This window comes from Trachypithecus francoisi, unplaced genomic scaffold (assembly GCF_009764315.1).
Source record: "Trachypithecus francoisi isolate TF-2019V2 unplaced genomic scaffold, Tfra_2.0 Lachesis_group18, whole genome shotgun sequence".
Taxonomy (NCBI): domain Eukaryota; kingdom Metazoa; phylum Chordata; class Mammalia; order Primates; family Cercopithecidae; genus Trachypithecus; species Trachypithecus francoisi.
The window spans coordinates 3,422,449-3,443,572 of NW_022681463.1; the positions used below are offsets into that span (position 1 = coordinate 3,422,449).

Below are 21,124 nucleotides of genomic sequence, written 5' to 3' on the forward strand. Positions count from 1 at the left end.
GGCTGGACTTTCCCTGCCTCCTGTGCATCCAGCCCCAAACTGAGGCTGCTGCAGCAGCCCCAGAGGCCTCCCCAGGTCCCATCTCTCCCGCTCTGGGGTCTGACTGTGGGCGAGTCACTCCGGCAGGCTGACTTCCCGGGTCCGGGTGGCCAGCAGATGCTGAGATCTGCAGGCAGGTGGAGGGGGCAGGGGAAGAAGGCCTGGGGAAGGGACAGCAAGGCTGGAGGGGACTGGCTAAACCACAGTCTCAAGTCACCACCTGAACCTTGCAGCTCATTAAAATCTCCCTTCCACAAGAAAATTGTTTTTCTGGTTGGGGAAGGTCAGCGGATGGGAGAAAGCAGCCCCAGCTCCTGCGTGCTCCTTCCACACGGGAGACCTTGGCCTGCGGCTAGAGCGGGCTTGGGTGCCTCCAAATGAGTTCTCCAAAATCAAGAGGGTGTCCAGTGGGCTCAGAGCTGTTTCTGTTTGTCTTAAAGCCCTGTGTGGGGCGAACCATGATCCAGCCACCTTCCCCTTCATGTCAGCAGAGGGGGCCGGCCTCAGAAGGCCAGAGAAGGTACACGCCAGTGCCACAGACCTGCTGCAGAGGGCGGGCCTCCCCAGAAACACCCATAGTTAGGCAGTGAGTCCAATGGACACAATAGTATAAAGAAGACTTTTTAGAAGAAAAGAAAGCCATTTGTTTGAAGATGAGAAAGGAGAGAGAAAAAGCTACACAAGGAATGAGAGGACAGAATGTGGGGTAAGCGTCCACACACGTCGGGGTGGTCCAGCGGCTCCTGGGTGGCTGTGCTCTGACACAGAGTGCTCTGACCCTGAGAGGATGTGCTCTGGTACAGCCCTCAGGGGACGAGCGCCAAGGGCAGAAAGAAATGCGCGGGCCCAGTCCTTTCCCCAGGTCCTAGAGGGAGGCCCCACCTCCCACCCTTTGTCAGGATGTGTTATGAGGACAGTGTCACTGTGACCCACGGCCATTCGCTTACACTTAGTCATGGCGGGGAGAGGCTGGGACATACAACATTCCAGCCTGTTCTAGAGGAAAGTGCCAGGAACACTTTCGCACCCCATCTTCTATTTGATCAGATAGAGCAGATAATTTGTTTTCCAGCTTTTTCTACATGGATTCACTCTAATTCCAATCTTACAGATCGCATATTCCACCATGTGCGACTCTAGTAACTGAAGCACTGGCAAAGAGTGCTAGGCAGGTGTTCACTTCAGGCCTTAATCAATGAACAAGTTCATATCGGAGCCCATCTGCAGTTTCCGTGGTCACTCCGTGAAGCCACCTCCGGAAGCGCCAGCGTCTTCCTCCCAAAGCCGAGAGAGTGACTCGCTAGGTCCCTCCCAGGTGGCTGAGCGGCCCTGGATGCTTTGTGTAAAAGTCTGTGTTTAGTTGTGAGAAGTCCCAACAATTAGGTAATGTCATTGCTGCTGAGGCGGCCGTTGTCCTGACCACAGCTTCCAGGAAAGCGCATGCGAAAGGGAGAAAGATGGCCTGAAGCTTTCATTGAGAAAAGGAGCATTTTATTCTCAAATTGCTCTTGTTGGCAGCAAGAAGGGTGCATACACATTACGGTTCAGTTTCCCAGGCCGCTTTCCCACCACGTCTTGGTGGGTCACTCACTGCTGCACTGAGCCGGGAAGGTTAAACGTGTGCCACAGCCTGACCCCCGGAGCCTCACGCTGAGAAACTGCAGTGCTGGCTGAGCCTGGGGCCAGGGGCTCACTCCAAGCTCTGCACTTAGTGGAACTAAAGGCAAGGAGGCTGAGCAGGGCAGGGTGGTGGAAGAGAGGCAGCATAAGAGGTGGAAAGGGAGCAAGGCATGCAAACCTCACATAATGAGCCAGACGGTTGGTCAGTGCGGTCCCTGGAAGCCTTTAGATGTGGAAACCTGAGGAACTGGACCCTTGCATCTCTCCTCTAAGGTGACAGAGAAAGAGGAGGAGAAGCCCGGACCCCTGGCCCTGTGCACTCCTCCCAGGGCCCCCCACCTCCTGAACGCCTCTATCCTCAAGCTCCACCCTCAGCAGGTGCTGCTTTGGTAGAACCTGAGTCTGAGATCTAAGTTGAGTTTCAGCATGGGGAGCTCCACAATGCCACTGCGGCAGGGCTAGGGAGCGGGAGAAAGGGGCTTGTGGTGTGCAGAGAAGAAATGCGAAATCTCACTGCCTTTGGGCTTGGCTGCAGGATTAGAAAGTCCTATCACTGCACACAGAGGCTCCGCCTATTGGAGTTGGAGTGAAGCGTCCCTGTTCTTCGCGAGGATTCCAAGCCTTGCCATTTGTTGGTGATCTCATTTTGGTCATGATTCTTCTCCGCCTCTTCCCTCATACCAGACCCTTCCTTAGAGATATTGACACAGTAGACCTACTTGAAGTGTATTGTATTTTACTTAAGGAGTATTTCTTGACGTCCACCCATACCTGCTTCCTAGGTGGTCTCAGTGTGTGCTCCTCTGGGAGGGGACCCTAGACAAGGACTTGAGGGCAAGAGGCTTAAGTGGAAAGTGATCCCAGGAGAGATGCAGCCACTCGCTTGCACAGAGGGGTGTGGGGTGGGGTGAGAAACGGTGCCTACCAGGCAAGTGACAGCTGCAGTCCACTGCAGCCTAACCCCCTGGTGGGACCCCAGGAGGCAGTATGGAACCCACCTCAGAATTGCCCTTGCCCCCTGGTGGGACCCCAGAGGCAGTATGGAACCCACCTCAGAATTGCCCTTGCCCCCTGGTGGGACCCCAGGAGGCAGTATGGAACTCACCCCAGAATTTCCCTCGCCCCCTGGTGGGACCCCAGGAGGCAGTATGGAACCCACCCCAGAATTTCCCTCGCCCCTTGGTGGGACCCCAGGAGGCAGTATGGAACCCACCCCAGAATTGCCCTTGTAAAGGGGCAAGGAGGCTGGCGCTCATCCCCAGGTCCCCATCAATTCTGGCCAGAGCTGCTTGCAAGGCTGCTTCCAGCCTGCCCCCCACACCAGCTGTTCACCCCTGCAACCTCGAGGCATGCCCCAGCAGTCACAGGCATTGGCAGTGATCAGCCACCCAGGTGAACACTGAGAAGATTCAGGCACGGATTGCGCTGCATACATGGGTGTTCATGGTTCAGGGAGGAAAAATGGACAATGACAAAGTGCTTTGGGGCTGGACACAGTGGTGCACGCCTCAAATCCCAATACTTTGAGAGGTCGAGGTGGGAGGATGGCTTGAACCTAGGATTTGGAGGCTGAGCAAGCCATGATCACACCACCGTACTCCAGCCCGGGCCACAGAGTAAGACCCTGTCTTTAAAAAGTGCTTTGGTGAAGAGGAGCAAGGGCTATGAACACACAGAGGGGCTACCTAACCCAGACTGGGATGCTGGGCGGGGGATCCATCTGAAAGAAGGTACCTGCCAAGTTCATCAGGGAAAGGCAGGGTTAGTTGGGTGAAGGATGTGGAACAGTGTGGGGAGGAAGAGCGTTTAGGGAAATGGTGTGCAGAGGCCTGGAGATATAAAAGGAGTGGAATGGGAGGACTCTGTGAGGGAGAAGAGTCTCGGGACAGCCTGCAGGGGCCAGGGGCTGTTGGGCTTTGTAGGCAGTGTGGATGGTATCTTGGCAACGGGATGTCATTGAAGAGGTTCAAGCTAGGAACCCACAGAGTCAGGCCAGTCTGTAGTAAGTGAACTGTGATGCCTGAGCAGGCATGCACTGGGCCCGTGGGAGACCCTGGGCAGGCTGACTTGCTAGAAGAAGGTCATGCAAATTCAGGCAGGGCATGATATGCACACTGAACTAAGGACCCAAATAATGGATGCAGCAGATTTAGCATGAACGCACTGTTGTGAATTCTATAATTCTTTCCAGTAGCAATGCTGAGCTCCCAACTCCTCTCTCAGTGGCAGAATTAATCCAGGAACCTCTTCAATCGGACCCTAACATACATGGATGCAAGACCATCAGAAATGAGGGCTCCTGTTCCAGGAAACTTGCTGTTCGGGGGCCGTGACGGTTTCAAAGCAGTTGGTACTGCAGGTCATGACAACCTTGTACCCAGAACGACCTTAAAGAAAGTATCCTAATAGCAGCTCATTGACGCTCAGAGAGTACGCACAATGCCTGGCGGCACACTTCACTGGTACATAAAAGATATCATCTTCAAGACAAGAGGGAAAGCAAGAGTTCTGCCCCATTCGATGCAAGCCTTCTCAGGCAGTCACCCTCCCTCCAGAGAAAGCGGCAGGACCAGTGTCTGCAGGTGATTTGCTGCAATTTCTTCCTAGCAGACCTGATCCCTGCTGAGCAATGCTGGTCCCCTCTGCTCCTTGGGGTGTGATGGTTCCAGGTTGCTGGGCCCCTGGCCAGTTTCTGCAGGATGAGAATGGAACCCCCATATCTGGAAAGAGTCGTTCTACAGCCCCTCCTTGATCTATCAAGGCATTTCAGAGTTTGAGGAGTCTGGTCCTACAGAGTAAGAATCAGTCTGGGCTCTCTGCAGGAGAGACTCAAAGACACCAACTCTTTCTCTCCAGAGGCACTGCAGTGTCAGATCTGCTCAGAGAACCCTGAGACTTTTGGACAAAATAAAACATTCATTCTTTTGGAGGACTTTTATGACTCAGAGTCAGGAGCAATATGATATCTTAGAAATTTAAACCTGGAGCATTGCAGATGAGGTGAGTGGCTGCAGCCACCATATCCGTTCAACAAGGAGAATGAACTAAACACCACGAGTCAGGCTTGTAGGTGTTAGGGATGGAGTTATTGTGACTCTCAGAGGATCGGCCCCTAGACACGGGTGGAGCACACGAAGCTTGCAGGAACAACGGCCAGGCTTGTGCTGCTGGAGCCTCCGTTCTTCCTCCATAGAATGAGGAGTGTGAGGCTGCCTGGGCCCCTGTGGGAGCGGGAGCAGCCACAGCATTGGAGAAGGTGGGGACTGGGGCCGTGGGTCCCTCCACCAGCTCTCCCTCCTTGGGTGGCCCCTCATCAGCGTCAAAGGCTCCTGGAGGTTGATCGTGCATGTCGGAACCGGCGAGAGGACGCCCTGGCAGGGCTGGCTCCTCGCTGATGGGGTCCAGGGCTCTTTCTCAGGCCGCCCTCTCTGGGGTGCAGTCCTAGGTCCAGCTATTCCTCCTCCTGAGGGTTTCAGCCACCAACATTCATCAGCTTCACTTAGCAGGCACACCATTTATCTCGGTGTCCTGCTCTCGGTGAGACGCTGGCCTGCAGGCGTCTGGCTGGCTCACAGATGGCTCTTCTCCAAGGCAGGAGCAATGGCTGTGGCTACACCCATGCCCTTGAGAGACAATGGAGGCTGCGGGGCTCATGGCCTCTGCAGAGGTAAAGGAGCACCTGGGCCAGCTCCCAGCCTCCTGAAGGTACCATGGGCCCCACCATCAGGTAGACAGGTGCCTGCACTCCAGGTACCTGGACCTGAGGAAGGAGCCCCGGGTTTGGGGTGGATGGAGCCAGTCTCTGGGGATCCACTGGCTGAGATTCCCACCCCATTTTGATGGTAATTTCAATGGGGGGGTCCCATCACCCTTTTGGTGAGGGGCAGTATTGAAGCCCAGATACTGGGGAGCAGTAAGGGGGCATAAACAGGGCTCCCTCGGAGTGGGGCGGTACCTCAGCACACATCCACCCAGAGGCCAGGAGCAGGAGGTTTGTGAGAAAAGCAGGAATTCCCCCACTTTACCATTTGCCAAAAGAACTAGAGAAAGAATGAAAGGCAAGACGTGGGGTAAGTATCTGGAGGCCAGGGCACAAGGAAGAGAAGGCTCCATGCCCATCAAGTCACAGCCATGAGCTCCACAGGGACAGGGAGTCCATCCATCCAGGATCTGGAATCTTAAGAACCATGTGGCCTGAGTGACATTCCCCCAGGCTGGCACGGCACACACCCAGCACCTCCAACATCACTCCCGGCGGGATACGACTTCCCTTCACCAGCCCCACCCTGTCCACTGTCATCCTAGGATGTGCGGCCCCTACTCGTGCCCGGGGCCCCTCTGTGCCCAGGGCACACAATGCTAGAGAGACCCTTGGGGGAGGCACCGCCTTATTGGCTGAAGGAAAAGGTGTACCAGGGTCTCATCCTCAAACCTAGTGGACTGAGACCCAACCTCAGGTCAGAGAGCATCTTATTCTGTATCAGATGGAAACAGAACCCAATGTAGACTGAGGCCCAACCTCAGGTCAGAGAGCATCTTATTCTGAATCAGATAGAAACAGAACCCAATGTAGGTAGAAGATAAAGTGGTACAAAACCGAGAGGCTGCAGTTAGAAATCAAATGAGATCAACCACAGGCAAACATAGAACATGAATTAGATCCCCCAGCCTCTCTCCTGGCCATTACAGCCACTGCCTAGCTGCTGCTGCGCCAGGGATTCACCCAGAGCCTTCTCCCATTAGGATCGAGATAATGGCAACCTGCCCCAGCCGCCGTGGGTCCAGATGCACCCACTCGCCTCGCCTCCAGTGGATGGAGAGGAGCTGGGGTGGACAGTGTCAGGGATGCCAGCACAGCCTTGGCCTGGAAGTCAATGGACTTCTTAATCCTTCATCTGGAAAAAGACAGGCTGATGAACCACTGTGTTTTAATAGGTTTTTTTGTTATTATTATTTTGAGAAAGAGTTTCGTGCTGCTGTCCAGGCTAGAGTACAGTGGTGTGACTTCTCACTCCAACCTCTGCCTCCCAGGTTCAAGTGATTCTCCTGCCTCAGCCTTCCGAGTAGCTGGGATTACAGGTGCCTGCTATCACGCCTGGTTAATTTTTGTATTTTTAGTAGAGATGGGGATTCACCATGTTGGTCAGGCGGGTCTTGGACTCCCGACCTCAGGTGATCCACCCACTTCAGCCTCCCACACCATGATTACAGGTGTGAGCCACTGTGCCCAGTCAGATTTTATTATTATTTAAATGGTGTGAGGCCAGCAGATTGGGAGACCACTGCCATTGAGAAAAGTTTGTTACAGTCACTGCTTCCAGGAGGAGGAGGCAAGCAGCACCCTGCAGGGCACACAGGGCCGGGAAGGGGAGGGGCTGTGGTGGGAGCCTCTATCCACCAGCCTTTATGGCCATTGCTGGGTCAGGGAAGGCAGGCTTAGGATTGGCTGGTTTGAATAATTCCGGCAGGCCCGGCAGCACTGGGGCCGTCTCTAGCTGTCCGGCACCTGCCCTGGTGTGATCAGCTCAGACAGTGGCCGGGAGGGTGACCCAATAAGCAAGTGGTCGGGGTGTGGGCTGAAGAAGGGACCTGACCACCTCTAGCCAGGGCCTCCAAACTGGGTCAAGACAGCATTTTCCGAACCACATTCTATGCTGCTCCTGAGGAATCAGAAGACGCTATTGACTCACTCCTCGGAGGGAATGTGTGTGTATACGTGTGATGCCCACGTACAAAAATATGCAACGCCCACATTTTATATTTTACAGAATGTATTTTACATCTTATGGTTTAAGTCTGCAAAATTTTATATCTTGCCAAGAGAAGGTATGAATGTTTACTACTTTCTAATTCCTCTTTTTGAGATCAAATCTCCACGCTTAGTGCGCAGAGAAGGAAGAATCTGTTGCTAGATGCCATCTTTGACATCTACTTATGCTTAAAAAGGAATCAGTCCATTTGCCCCACGAGGGCAGCGGCCAGGTTGAATACGCAGAGCTTTGCCCACCATCCTACCACGCAGGGAGCATATTCACTTCTCAAACTCTCCCCACTTGCGCTTCTCACCCATCAGGCTATCAGCACCCCTGGGCCCCAGGAGCCTCTCCCTCTTATATCTCCAGATCAAGCAAGCTTCAGACACCTGGACTTCCCAGAGCTCCCAGGAGGCCAGGCTGTTGTGTTCACGTGACTTCCCTGCAGGCTCGGGGCGAGAGAACTGCAGAGGAGAGATACCCAGCCCCGACTCCTCAGATGTGACCTTCCTGGAGGCGCCTGGTGCCGGCTCCCTTCCATTGGGTAGGCCCCTGTCCTGGAGCAGAAGCCTGTCCTTCTGCACCACCAGGGTCCCTGTAGCCTTGGGGTTAAGCCTCCAAGAGCACAGCCAGGCAGAGGAAGGGGCTCTCTTCCCCTGGGCTGAGGCTTCTGCCCCACTGCATGCTTTCTGTCCCTGGAGCCATCTGCCCGTTCCTCAGTGGCTGACACTAGCCCTCTCCTTTCAGGGAAGAATTCCGTTCCCTAACAATGGCGCCAACAGAACAGAAGCTCATTTGTCCATTAGAAAAGAGACATGATTATCACACGTTACCTGCCTGTATCAAAATATCTCATGTACCCACAAACATTAAACATGAAAAAGAAAACAGGAAGAGACACAGGCAGAATTTGAAGAACTGTTTTCTCAAAATTTGAGAAATATGAGAACTAGGGTCAAGAACCGAGCCCCTCTCCATTTCCTTGGTAATGACCCCTCTGATAGAAGCCACGAGGCACAGGCAGCATTTGAGGCCTCCAGTCCCATATTCTGTGTAGCTGTATCTGAGGCCGTGACCTAGGTCAGTTTCACAGGCATCCATTGAGCATCAACGGTGTGCACGGTGCTTGCTCCAAGTGCAGAGAGAGCAGCCATCATCCCAAGGGCTTCTGTCGTGGGAGAAGAAACACCAGGGACAGCATAACCCAGATCTGGGATCCATGGGGATTTGCAGGTCATTAGGAAAATGTAGGAACCCAGGAACTGAGTTTGAGGAGAGGAAGGAAAGAGCTGGGAGGCTTCAGAGGGAAGTAACATGAGAACTAAGTCTCAAAGTTAAGGACGATGTTGCCCCGGCACCAGGATCAAAACTGGAAATCTCATTGCAGATTACAATTCTGATTTCAGGGAAATTCTTCCATTTCAATCAGCTCAACACGGCCACAGAGAGATCACAGAGTGTGCAGCAGTGCCAGTGTCTGGAAGCGCGCCAGGTGTGCGGTGACCAGGCAACGCCTGCTCCCACCTGATGATGAGGTGGTAGATTTGGAATCTTTAAAATTTCAATCACTGCTTCCCATACCAAATAAGAATGGGGACTACGGCCTGGGTGTGGTGGCTCATGCCTGTAATCCCAACACTGTGGGAGGCTGAGGCAGGTGGTTCGCCTGAGGTCAGGAGTTTGAGACCCGTCTGGCCAACATGGCAAAACCCCATCTCCACGAAAAATACAGAAATTAGCCGGGTGTGGTGGCGCACGCCTGTCATCCCAGCTACTCCGGAGGCTGAGGCAGAAGAACCACTTGAACCTGGGAGGTGGAGGTTGCACTGAGCTGAGATCACACCACTGCACTCTAGCCTGGGAGACAAGAGTGAGACTCTGTCTCAAAAAACAAACAAACAAACAAACAAAAATAATAAAATAAAAATAAAATAAAAGGCTTTTAGAAGGTGGACTGTGAAGCAATTGCATTGTTCTTCGTAAGTCTCAGGAGAGTCAGAGGCTGGCTTGACGCTCATGACACCTGAGCGTCTACTATCTTCCTGGCTCACCGGTGACTTCATGTACCTAAGCTGCCATCAGTACAGCCGTGAGGCTGAGTTCCAGCCAACAGTCTCTGAACCACGGAATGGAGTAGGGTCTCTCTCCCACCCCAAAAACCAACATACGGCACTGCAAAGTGAGGACAAATAAAACTTTCGTCACGTGAAGCCACTGGAGTGTCGGAGCTGTGAGCGGAGCTCTGACCCTGCCTTCACTGGCACACAGGAGTGAGCGGGCAGTGTGAGAGAGAAAGTGACAGTCGCTGGGGGTGGGGGTGGGGGGACGGGATGCAGAAGGGGGCGGGGCCACGGGGCCACAGTCCAAACACGTGCTCTGCGCGACTTGCTGGTCCACCTGTTTAAGCCTGGGAAACCACGGTTAGCTAGAGCACAGATGGATGGGGACAGAGGCTGGGTTCTAACCTGAGCCACAGAAGCCACATCCACTGCCGGGGACCCTCTGTGAACACACGAAGGTACGTGGACAGCTTATTTGTCATGTCACAATGGGCTGCACAAGAAAAATGCTTTAAAAGGCAGGAAGCTTCTTGGAGCCCAGGGTCACCGCATTATCGAGATAGGATCAGGTTTCCAGTGGAATCAACACCAGTAAGAGTGGACACCACCCGTACCCGGCAGCTGCGAGCGGCTGACCTGCAATGCGCCCTGTCCCTGGGCTTTGTCACTGTGTATTCAACCACGCAGTCCTGCTCCTGGGTCTGTGTCAGCGCGAAGGCTATTAAACAGCAGAATATCCAAACTGCTCCTGCAGGCGAACGCATGTGGCATGTCTGTGAGTTGGGTTGGCAGAGAAAAGACGTTAAAAATACTGATGGAGGAAGTGGAGGGCAGCGGTGGCCACATTGCTCGACTTCCAGCAGCACCAGTGGCAGCCAACTGGCCAGGGGGTACCATGGGTGGCCTCCAGGGCCTGCTGGGAGGTGCTGAGCTGGTGCTGGGCTGGAGCAGGCTCTGCGGGCTTCTGGCAGGAAAATGATGGAAGGCCGTAGCCTGGATTTTGCTGCCACACAGATACATGCGGGTGGCATCATTTCCAAATGCACAGAAAGCACAGCTGGGTGAAAACAAGGTGAAATTCCTGCAGAAATCTTCAAATGCAAGGCTGGGAAAGCCTGTGGTCTCCCGGTTGTTGCATAAAAGATTCTTGTTTTTGCCAGGCGCGGTGGCTCACACTTGTAATCCCAGCACTTTGGGAGGCTGAGGTGGGTGGAACACGAGGTCAGGAGATCGAGACCAGCCTGGCTAACATGGTGAAACCCCGTCTCTACTAAAAATACAAAAAATTAGCCACGCGGTGGCAGGCGCCTGTAGTTCCAGCTACTTGGGAGGCTGAGGCAGGAGAATGGCGTGAACCCAGGAGGCAGAGCTTGCGGTGAGCCGAGATCGCACCACTGCACTCCAGCCTGGGCCACAGAGCGAGACTCCGTCTCAAAAAAAAAAAAAAAAAGATCTTGTTTTTGAAACAACAGTCTTTTGTAGATTTCCCTCACGGCATCCTGTTATGATATTTTACGATGCACTTTGGGTTAGTTGGAACCTCTGCTAGGTTTTTACCACATGCTTCCCAGGGCTGCTTCTTCCTCTGCCTTCACCCCGAGGGTGATGAAGAGGCTGCCGGCTGCCCTTGGCTCTCCACGGCTGCCTTGTTGAGCGCTGCTTTCTTGTTGCTTACTGTAGATCATGACCTCTAGCCTGGCCTCACCAGGTTCTCCACTCCCAGGCTCTAGATCTGGGGTCCTTTCCAACATTCCACTCCCGCTCCATGCCCTCCCTCTAAAGCACAGTCACATCTTGCTATTTTCCCTCAGCAACATCTTTTGGACACTCTCATGCCTTTATTTACACACCTCAATATCCTCCACCAAAGTTCTGCTTCTCCAAAGTCCTATTAACCTGGTTTTGGTAACTCAATCAACACAAACTTTTATTCTCCATGCATTGCTATAAAGCTAGCCCTGCCCTTCCTGAACTTGGGAATCCAACATTTGGCCACATCAAGTTCTACAGGGCATTCTTACACATTTGCAGAAGACGCAAGCTATGAGGTCGATGAGACCAGTGTCAGAATGAAATGGAGGTTTGCCGACTGGAAAATGCCCTAAGTGTAAGTATTTATTTTTTATTTAACATTGAGAGTAGAGAAATATGATTTAGGTAAGAATACAGGTAGGGAGACTTATGTTGAGCAAAGAATTTTGCTCAAAGTAGATAAGGTGACATGTGCCCAGGAGGGCTCTACGTTCTGCTCACTCACCATCCTATCCATAGGGCACCCTGACAACACTGAAGGTGACTTGGGCAGGTAACTAACATAAACACGATTGATAACAAAATCAAGATTCAAAATGGTCATGAGGGGTAGGAGCCCCAGAATGAAACCAGTGGTGTGCTGAGCATCTTGCAAGGACTGACGTGCACGGCTTTTCCCAAGTCTGCGTTCAGCAATGTTGCACTGTGGGGCTGGAATCTGCCACGGTGAGGGGATTGCACCGTGGACACTGGCACGCTGTAAGGCAGCTCTCTTCCTGCTTTCTGGAATCTGCCACAGTGAGGGCATTTGCACCATGGACATTGGCACACTGTGAGTCAGCTCTTCCTGCTTTCTGGAATCTGCTACAGTGAGGGCATTTACACCATGGACATTGGCACACTGTGAGTCAGCTCTTTCTGCTTTCTGGAATCTGCCACAGTGAGGGCATTTACACCATGGACATTGGCACACTGTGAGTCAGCTCTTCCTGCTCTCTGGAATCTGCCATCGTGAGGGCATTTTCACCATGGACATTGGCACACTGTAATGAAGCTCTCTTCCTGCTTTCTGGAGAGCCAGTTGCAAGATATTTATCAAGCACACCACTGAGTGAAAACGTGTATATCCTTAATGCAAGTGAATCATTTCATGAGTTCTTGACCACCTAATGTGAAATTTTACAGAATTTCAGTCTGTCCCCTGATCTGCTTTGGTACCTGAAAATGAGTCCTGGTACCTCGCCTTACCCTGTAAGTGCTGAAGCAACAGAACACACACCCCCCCACCCCACTCTGGAGCAGGGCAAGCCTCGTGCTGGACGGGAGGTGACACTGCTTCTCCCCCACCCAAGGACAGCGCTGGATACCTTGAACCAAAGGCCACCACATGTACTTCTTCCTATTCAATAATGCTGTGGTTTTGCTGAAATGTTGCATCGATGACCAGCTTTATGAACTTGGGCGGTCACATTACCTCTCTGAGGCTCATCAGAATCATTACTTAGAAACTTTCGACAAGAATACTAATTTCAAAGTATCACCGGAAGGATAAAATTACAGATGAGTGTGAAAATGATTTGCATTCATTCTTTTGCCTGTGAGTTTTTAGTGCTAACTAATCAAATCTTCCATAAAATACACCAGAATATGACATTATTTGTGTGTAATAATGTAAGTAAAATACAGTTTAAGATTCTAACCTACTATTTTTCTGAGAAGCAGTGAAAATTTTAAACATTGAAAAAAATTGTTTGCCTATGTCTCAGCTCATGCAGAAATGATAGCTTATAGCTAGGTTTATAGAGAATTATCAAAGGGACCCTGTCGTGTAAGTTTGCTGGCACCTGACCCGAACGTGTTGTGGGACTTGGACTGGCCTTGACTCGGGAGTGGGATGAGGCAGCAATGGTGCAGACAACACCAGCTAACATTTATTAAGCACTCATCAGTATGTAAAGCACAGATCACAGGCCCCGCCACTCATGCTTGACCTGCATCTTCCCATTTCATCATCACGACACTCCTGCCATAGCTTACCATTATTGTTGTGTAGTAAGAAATGTGCCTGGTCTTTGTCCTGGGTTCCTAGGAGGTAACACCTAAGCCTGTGGAATTTCCTGAGTGATAGGAATTTGTTACTCAAGGAGGTCCCTAGGCATCTTACGGTCTGCATGGGGCTGACCACACCAGAAAGGCCAACTATGTGGTTACAGGGTGGGGTCACATGGTATAGCTGACCTTTGACCTCCCAAAAGGGAGAAGGCTTGAGATGGAGCTCGTCACCCGGGCAGTGACCCCTACAGGAGGAGGCTCCAGTGAGAACTCGCAGATGTACAGGAGGGGAAGTGCCCTCTGCCCCCTTCCACAGGGAGAGGGCCTGGGAGCCCCATGTTGGGGCCCTCCTGATCTCGACCAGCCCTGGACGCATCTCCGCTGGTAGGTCCTCAGCGTGCCCTTGGTAGTAGAGCTGCAGTTGTAAGGACAGAGCTTTTCTGAGTTCTGCGAGTCGTTCTAGTGAACTACAGACCCCGGAGAGGCTGTGGGAGCCTTGACCTTGTGTTCAGAAGCGCGAGTGGCCTGGGAGCTGCAGACTTGGTGCTGGCATGGAAGTCAGTGCGACGTTGGCAACTATGCCCAAACCTCCAGACTCCAACGTCAGTGCTGGGGGTTTCATGCCGGGACTGCATCACAGCCCACTCAAGTATTTCCATGAATCCTCTGGTGGGGAAACTGAGACTGCAGATGGGAAACAGCCAGCACCCTCCTCCCCTCTAGTTTGCGACATGAGTGAGCCAAACCCTGGCGGTGGGCCCCCGAGCCACGCTGCAGAAATGTGTCCTGTGAACATGGCGTTTCCTCCAGATCGTCCTGTTAGATCACACGGTCAAAAACAAAGAGAAAAGAGGGTTTCCCCATGTGGGCTCATCCCTAGAGAACGGGGAGGAGAGTCTCCTGTGCGGTGATCCAGGGGTTTTTTTTTGGTTTAATGTACAAGAGCACACAGGCCACATGAAATGGTGTGTTTTGTTTTTGTTTTTAAAATCTCATCCCAAAACAATAAAAACAGGAGATCCCAGTAGACACAGGAGTGTTGAAGAAAAAAAAAATAGTAACATGATGGGCTAACAAAAGTGCTGCACCTGACATACAAGTGAGCCTCGCTGGCAGCCACACAGTGCCGGCCTCTCCTCCCTGTGCGCTCTCGCGAGCCGGCTTCCCTCGGCTACTGCGCAGCAGGATGTGGTTTTTCTTGCGCTGTGTTGAATGCAAGGAATCTGTTTGTTTATTTTCATTCATTTCCTACGGATACAGGCAGATGTGTAAGTTGCGCTTTAACTCCAAAAAGTGCCCACGGATGCGCTGACGTGTTTTAAGCCGCACAGAGGCCTCGCTGAGGCTGAGTCTGCTCCATCCTGAACCCATGATTACAGCCCCAGAGAACCTGATATTAAGCTGCTCTTTGAGCCTTATCCAGGCATAATGTGTGGCTCCGTTGAAAGGCTGGCGCCGGGAGAAGACGCAGAGGGCGTCACCAGAGCCATTATGAGGCCATCATGCAGCCAAACCCACACTTTCCGCAGCCAGCAGCAGGCAGCCCGGGGAAGGGGGCGATTAGAAACCAGGCCCAGCCCTCCACGGGAACAAGCTCAGAGAAAGCCTATTCAGGGACAGCTTCCGCAGACAGGGGCAGCCTGTCACACTCCAAAGAGCGGAGACTTCGTGTTCGTTTAAAAACGTCAACTCCTTCGGGTGAACTGCCAGCAGGGGAATGGGTGCAGCGTCCCTCAGGTGCCCTCCACCCTCACAAGACCCATCGCACGTCCCTCTCGGCCACCCAGGGAATGGGGTCAGGCTGACGGAGCCAGCATTTGTCTCCCCGCCTGTCATTCTCTTGGGGTGCAACCTTGCTCTTTTCTCTGTGTGCTCTCAACCTGTTCCTACATGGGGCTGCGTGCTTTGAGCCTCACCCAGGAGGCCTCAATGAAGTTTTATGGCAAGACCCTAAAACTCAAACAGCTGAGAGAGAGGTGCCCTAAAGGTGGGCTTCTGGTGACAAAGGTGGATGTGACAGAGGCCAGCGCTTGCTGTGTCTTCCTTACCCAGGAACCCTGGGAGTTTCTCGTGAGCCTACACAAAGCAGTGTTGCCCCCGGGAAGCCCTTGGCGGCTCAGGCTTCCATGGAGTCCGTGCCCACCTCAAAGGTACAAAAGGCAGTTGAGCGAGAGTGACGTCGCACCTTGCGGCTCCACGCCGCCAGTCAGGGTTGGCTTTGGAGGAACATGCCACATTCTAGTCATTTGTCTCCCATACACAGTGCACCTGTCGCTGTTCAGGGACAAAAAGCACTTCTGATGGCCAGGCTTACATGGAGGTCAGAGAAGGTGTGCGTCAAAGTACATCAGCAAGGGGCAATTAAAAACTAAACCCCACTGACCACTCTAGATTTAACCAATGAAGAAAGGAACCCTGTGATAACAATGGACGATCACTTGGATAGATAAATCAGCGTGAACATAAGAGTGCATTCCAGTAACACCAACCCTTTGCTGTGATTAGCTCAGGCAGGGACAGCAGCGGGGCCGGGGTGGGGGGGGGGGGGGCGGCGGCGGGAGGCAGGTTGCCACCGGGATACGCCAACTCTTTTCAAGATTAGCCTGGGCAGGGACAGCAACAGTGGGGGGCCCCACGTTGTCACTGGGATATGCCAACCCTTGTCGTGATCAGCCCTGGCAGGGATGGCAGCAGTGGGGGGGCCCAGGTTGCCACTGGGATGCGGGTGGGCTATGTTGTGTATGTGATGTTGGCTCACCCAGCAACCGTCCTTGACCCCAAACTAAATATCACACATGCCACTTTCTATTCTTTCCCCATTTTTTCTGGCATAGGATGAGACCCGAGCTTTGGCGTGCCTGCATCTGCGTTCTGAGGATGTCAAAGCAGATGTTTACACTCTGAGATTCATCCATGGAATGTGCAGCGTGACTCAGGGTGAAATTGCCGAATGAGATAAATTGGCTGAAACCTGGCTCAAAGGTGGGTTCTTAGGTTCAGCTGGAGTTTTTCAGTGTTCCTACTTACAGTGGTGAATCTGAACTCTCGGCCACGTCCCAGAGCAAGGAGCAGTCCCCTGTGAGCCCCACAACCATGGGATCACGGTGACAGGACATGCTCAGAGGGAATTTGTCCAACCTGACACCCTCATGGAAGCCAGTTCCCTCCTGTCTTAAACTGTTCCGTTTTTGTTTTTTAGATTCAGCAACCTTATTATGCAGAGCATCTTTTTTACATGCCTATTTCACTTGTGTGATACACTTTTAATGTCATTTAAAAATTGGGCTTCAGGGTTGTTTTTGGCCAGGTGGGGTGGCTCATGCCTGTAATCCTAGCACTTTTGGGAGGCCGAGGCAGGCAGATCACCTGGGATCAGGAGTTTGAGACCAGCGTGGCCAACGTGGTGAAACCCCTTCTCTATTAAAAATACAAAAGTTAGCCAGGTGTGGTGGTGCACGCCTATAATTCCCAGCTACTCAGGAGGCTGAAGCAGAAGAATCGCTTGAACCGGGAGGCAGAGGCTGCAGTGAGCTGAGATAGCACCACTGCACTCCAGCCTGGGTGACAGAGCGAGACTCCGTCTCAAAAAAATAAAAATAAAATAATAATCATAATAATAATTGGGCTCAGGAGGGCAAATCTCAACATTTTAGAATCAGTTTCTGGTGCAGCGGAAGGAAGCACAGAGTTGCTGTCTCAAAGCACGGACGTCCCCACTGGGTTCCTGCTGTAGCTCCCAGGCATCTCAGAGCTCCGTCCCAAATCACTCGAGAGCTTCCTGCTACCCGACATCTGTCCCTGCTCCTCCCTGAGTCACTCCCCTTCTCTGTGGCTCAGCAACTAGCTGTTCGCTCGACCTTCTTTCTCAAGCCGCAACTAGATCCTGGAGCAGCCAGGGTGCCATCCTGTCTCACTGACTCTTACAAAATTCCCCAATCTGTCTATGAGATGGCCTGCCCACAGCCCTCCTCCACGTCTTCCACAGAAGTCGTTTAAAAACGTGATGAGTTTCCCTCTGAAACATGCCCAGAGACCTAGCCAGAGCGGAGTCCCCTGCATGGCCCTCCCCTGGCAGTTGTGTTCCCGCTTGTCCCCGTTTTCTGGGCCCAACCGCGGGACCTCTCTCTTTCCAGTGCGGGACTTGCTCTCTGGCCCTGAGGGCTTTCGGACACAGGTCCTCCGCCCACCTCCTAATTCACCACTAACCACATCTTAGGTTTCGCTTTCCTGGGGGGATGGCCCTCCCCTGAAGGAGGCTCCCAGTGTAACTCGGGCCTCCCTCTACCCCAGGGAGTTAGAGGCCTGACCTGGTACACCTGCGAGGAATGCTGGGCATGTCTATCCTGGCCCTCCTTCTCTTGGGTGTGAGGAACCCAGGAAGCACGACCTCCCCAACTCCAGCACACCAGGGGGGCTGAGGCCATGTGGGCACAGCTGCCATGGCTACACTCTGGGGTTCCGGGAGCAGGCACCTGTCTCGTACAGAGGGTGTCCTGCAGCCTGGGTTTGCTAGCGACCATCTTACTTTGCTGAAGTAAAGTTTGCTGAAGCTGCGATAACAAAACATCTCAGACTGAGTGATTGTTAAACACCAGAAACGTGTTGCTCACTGTTCTGGAAGCTGAGAAGTCCAAGCTCAAGGTGCTGGCAGATTCCTTGTCTGGTAAGGGCTTTTTCTGTTTTTGAATGGCGCATCTTTTATAAGTCTTTAATCCCCTTCATGCAGGCTCTGTCCTCCTGACCTAATCCCCCCCTAATACGATGGCATTGGAGGCTAAGTTTCAGCACAGAAACTGAGTAGAGATGGAACCTTGGCCTCCATCCTTATAAAGGTGATCAGATTCTGGGTGTGGCCTCCTCATAGAGGCCGGAAATGCTTCTTCTGACCTCCTGGCACTTCCTTGCCCAGGTTCTTCTTCCTGGCACTGCAGGCATATGCGCTGTTTGTGTGTGCTTGTATTTGCGTATAGTGAGCTTCGCCCGTGGCAATGCATGGTGATATGGTGTGGCTGTGTCCCCACCTAAATCTCATCTTGAATTGTAATCCCGATAATCCCTGCATGTTGAGGGAGTGACCCTGGTGGGAGGTGATTGGATCCTGGGGGCAGTTTCCACCATGCTGTTCTTGTGATAGTGAGTTCTCCCCAGATCCGATGGTTTTGTACATGTTTGACAGTTCCTCCTTCATATGCTCTCTCACCTGCCACAGTGTGAGACGTGCCTGCTTCCCCTTGTGCCATAATTGTAAGTTTCCTGAGGCCTCCCCAGCCATGCAGTACTGTGTCGATTAACCCTCCTTTGTTTATAAATTACCCAGTCTCGGACAGTTCTTCCCAGCAGTGTGAGAATGGACTAATGCAGACAAGGAGTGTGTCTCCTTTGTTCAGGAATGACACAGGGTGCCCGAGCTGGCACCGCCGCAACACCCAGAGGCCTCCATGCCAACTCCGCTAGCTGTCTGTCCTTTCCTAGCGCAGAGCCTTTGTGTGTGTGACTCCTCCCACCCTAGATGCCTTTCTCACCTCTGTGCCCATTCACACATGCAGGACCCACCTGGCCCTGTACCCAGCGCAAGCCTTCCCAGTTTCCTGCTCTCTGAGCTGAGGGCCCACTGGGAACGGGGGAGGTTCCTGGATTCTGGGGCCTGCCCACTGTGTGAGGCCTGGAGCCTGCCTTTGTAACGCCGTCTTCCTCTGTTCCATTAGGGTCCAAAGATAGATCACAGCTAAGAGCTGGCAGAGCTCTTCCTTAGAGAAGAGCAGAGCTGTTTCCCTTCATGGTGGTGGCGATGATGATGTGGTGACAATGACGGCGATAATGACGATGGAGATGATGTGAACCACGCTGTACTGAGCACGCGTCTGTTTTGGGTGCAGGATAAGTGCCTCATGCACATGTTCTCTCCTTTCTCTGCTCATCTGTAGCTGTGGGAGGATGGCTGATGTGTGGGGAAGTTAGACAGCTGCGTGCAAGACCAGCAACTGGGGAGTGGCAGGACACCATGCAAACCGACCTCTGAACCCAACCTGCGTTTCCAATGGGCTCCGGCTCTGTTGGGAAACGTGAAGTGTCCACGCAGAGGGTGGACCATGAGGGATACGCGGACCTTTTTGATGTGCACTGGGCAGGGACCACAGTTGACTTGATCAGACAGAAGTGTGAGTTGGCAAAAGCCCAGATTCACTTTTCTGTCTCCCCTTTCACTCTTTCATCTGTGTGTGTTGGGTTTATACATATGCATGCGCGTGTGTGTACACGTATGTGTGGATAAATGCACATGTGCGCATTCATGTTTGTATACATATGTATACACTCCCATGTGGGTATACACACAGTACACACATGCATTTGTGCATATGTGTGCACGTACAGCTGTAGACGCTCCCAAGCAGGTGTACACACGTGTATCTGTGCATACATGTGCATGTACATACTAGGGTTTATACACTCCCATGCGGTTGTGCACACATGCATATGTGTGCATGTATATCTGTATATGCTCCCACACAGGTGTACACACATGTATTTGTGCATGTACCTCTGTAAACACTCCCACGTGGATGTACACACATGTATTTGTGCCTACGTGTGCATGTACATCTCTATACGCTCCCAAGCAGGTGTACACACATGTATTTGTGCATACGTGTGCATGTACATCTGTATACGCTCCCACGCGGGTGTACACACATGTATTTGTGCATGTACATATGTATATGCTCCCATGTGGGTATACACACATGCATTTGTGTGTACGTGTGCATGTATACGCGTATACACTCCCATGTGGGTATACACACATGCATGTGTGCATGTACATCTGTATACACTCCTACACGGGTGTACACACATGCATTTGTGCGTACGTGTGCATGTACATCTGTATATGCTCCCACGCAGGTGTACACACATGTATTTGTGCATGCGTGTGCATGCACATGTGTAAATACTCCCACAGTGTACACACATGCATTTGGGCATGCATGTGTGCATGTACATCTGTATATGCTCCCACACGGGTGTACACACATGCATTTGTGCGTACGTGTGCATGTACATCTGTATATGCTCCCACGCAGGTATACACACATGCAATTGTGCATATGTGTGCATGTACATGTGTGTGCATGTGTGTGCACATTCAGATTCATGTTCATATGTGCACACATGTATAGACATATGGTTCATATTTCCCCGTGAAAAAGATACATTCTGGTTACAGAAGCGTTTCCTTGTCTGTCACTTATTTCCTCTAGCCTTTAGTTTCTAACTCTTTCTTTTCTCTCCTTTTCCCTTTTTAGATTGAGGCCTAGTGAGCATGTATCAAACTGGTCAGATCTCAAGTGCTACCATTCAGTTAGTTCTGACCAATGCTCATCGGCGAGTACCTCACACCCCGAGCACGCTACAGAGCATTCCATCACCCCAGAAGGCAGCTTGTGCCCTCCCGTCACTCCCACCTGGTGCCCCATCACGCGTCTGTGCTCCTGTGGGGCTGATTTAACTTCGCCTGGGGGTCCGCGGCCTTCATCTCCTTTGGACTTTCTGCCATTCTCAGGGTCTGATTTTGTTTTCACTGTCAGGACTTACTTCTAAATTCACATTAAAAAGTCTTCATTTCACATAAGAGGGCCAGAAACACCTCTCTGTTGCTCTCTTGCCTTTAAGCCCCACAGTCACAGGCCACTCCTGTCATCCCTGCAGGCTGGGCAGGGATCAGGAGGCCGCATCACATTGACCCAGTCGCTCACAATTAGTATTAGGTTGGTGGAAAAGTAATTGCGGGTTTTGCCACTTTTTTTTTTAATGACAAAAACACGATTTTGCACCAGCCTGTTAGTATTTACT

At 52.2% G+C, this 21,124-nt stretch overlaps 1 long non-coding RNA gene across 1 annotated transcript; it reads left to right on the forward strand.

Moving 5' to 3' along the window:
• Positions 1-9,983: 9,983 nt before the first annotated feature.
• LOC117063374 lies at positions 9,984-20,819 on the forward strand. Its single transcript, XR_004428885.1, has 5 exons — positions 9,984-10,063; positions 11,504-11,579; positions 16,111-16,258; positions 19,201-19,434; positions 20,578-20,819. It is a non-coding gene; the product is annotated as an uncharacterized LOC117063374 (long non-coding RNA).
• Positions 20,820-21,124: the final 305 nt, after the last annotated feature.